The sequence below is a fragment of the Myotis davidii genome, unplaced genomic scaffold, assembly GCF_000327345.1.
Source record: "Myotis davidii unplaced genomic scaffold, ASM32734v1 scaffold125, whole genome shotgun sequence".
NCBI classification, from domain to species: Eukaryota; Metazoa; Chordata; class Mammalia; order Chiroptera; family Vespertilionidae; genus Myotis; species Myotis davidii.
This window is the reverse complement of record NW_006299390.1, coordinates 3,483,207-3,485,211: the sequence shown is the minus strand read 5'-3', so window position 1 is coordinate 3,485,211 and position 2,005 is coordinate 3,483,207.

Here is a 2,005-nt window from a genome sequence, read left to right as displayed (position 1 = left end):
TCTGACTGTGTGGCCCGAGTGCTTGTTACTGTGAAGTGGTGGGAGAAGGGTTATCAGAAATGGGAGGGGAGGCTCTATCTCCAGATGTGGATGGGCATGGCTTCTTGTCTGTGCCAGGTGTGTGGATGTTTGTCTATTCCACTGGGCCTTCGTGCAGCTGGTGTAGTTTTCTGCATTCATCATGTTTCTTGTATACGCACCAGGGTATTGTACTCAACTTCCTTGAACACATTTCCCTTTTCTCTTTTTTGTTTTAATTTATTTAACAGGTCTTATAGCAGAACCGACTGCATCTCCATCTTATCTATGAGGAATCAAAGGAGCAGAAAGTTCAAATAAATAGTTTAAGATGAGATGGCTAAAAAGAGGTAAAACCAGTACTTGAACAAAGGCATGTTCACACTCACAGTGCTACAGTGGCCTCTCAGCTCAGAGAGGCAATGACCGCTCCTACAGCCTGTGCAACTCAGTTCCTAGTCTAAGATCTCAAAGCAGGAAAGGAAACAACAAAAGAGAAAAGGTGGCAGCTGATAAATGGTTCAGAGAGAAAGAGAGAAAAAGAGTGAGAGAGAACAAGTGGTCACATAATATATAGTAAGTATATTTTTCCAATAGTCTATTCAGAGACCAACCCTGGGAAGCTAAGGTCCATGTTTCACATTCTCAAATGTATGTTCTAAGCCATTCTTATTCTCCTTCAGCCACAACTAAGAAATGATGGTGTGCCCCTTAACAACTTGGAAGACCACAGGAAGGACAAGCATTTTCTGTATCCGTATAGAGTATTTTCTTAGCATGGATGAGGGTGAGGGTGAGGGTGGGCATTCCTCAATGCATAGGGGCAGCGATATATTGAGACGGAGTAGGCAAGAGCTCTGATTTGCAGCAGTGCCAATTTGTTGGAGTAAATACTCCCATCATGGCCAATTTCAAGCTATTAAGATTTACAACCAACTTGCAAAAGTCCTGAATATTTAGCATTCAGCTCCTCCAAGCCAGTAAAAGCAGCTGGCACAAGCCTGGAAGCTCCCTGACTCCCATTGTTAATGGAAACTAGGAGCAAGGCCAGACTCCCAAACAATCAATACACCCAGAGCTGCAGTTATAGCCAAACCATAAAAACTAAAAGATGAATCCCAACTCCAATTGACAGATGAATACACTGAGGGCCAGAGAGGTTATTTGATTTCCCATGATCACACAGAACGATGGTTAGATCTCTGGTGTTTACACTCCTATTTCATTGAATAGTGCAGAGGAATTTGGGAAATAAAAAGCAGTCCAAACCAGTTGGTTTAGAGAAAGATTTTATTTTGACAACACAAGTTTGAATTCCTGGAGAGCTTGCTTATGGAGAAAGGAGGCCTGAAGGTTGAGAGGGAGGTCAGAGATGGAGATATGAATATCAGAGATAGCTATGCAATAACCATAGTTGAAACTGTGAACATTGGCGAGATTATCAAGTAAGAGAAGAAAAGGGACAAGGAAGAACACTGAAGAAGAACTACATTAAAGTCCAAGTAGTCTTCTTAGATGTAGGTTAAAAATGGTATCAATGGGTCACGACAGTAGTATAAATTCCATACTGATCTGTTGAAAGGAAAGAAACACCTGAGAATATTTTCCAACTATGGTGGACTTTATTCACTTCTAAGTACTCAACATATTAAAAACTTTGGGTGGTGGGCACACAGTGCAATATACATATCTTATAACAGAAATCCACACCAGAAACCTATATGATCCTGTTAACCAATGTCACTCTCAATAAATAAAAATATACATATATGAGAAGGTTGTGTTATAATAGTAGTCTCTGGACAAAGAGCATGATTATCACCTTGAAAATGTTAGAAATGCAACTTCTTGGGCCCCAGTCCAGACCTAAAGTTTGCCAGTAATCTATTTAACAAGCCCTTCAGGAGATTAGGTACCACCCTAAAGTTTGAAGAGCAACAGTGTGTTAGGAAACAGATGATCATAATAGTTAGTACTGGTTGCAAAG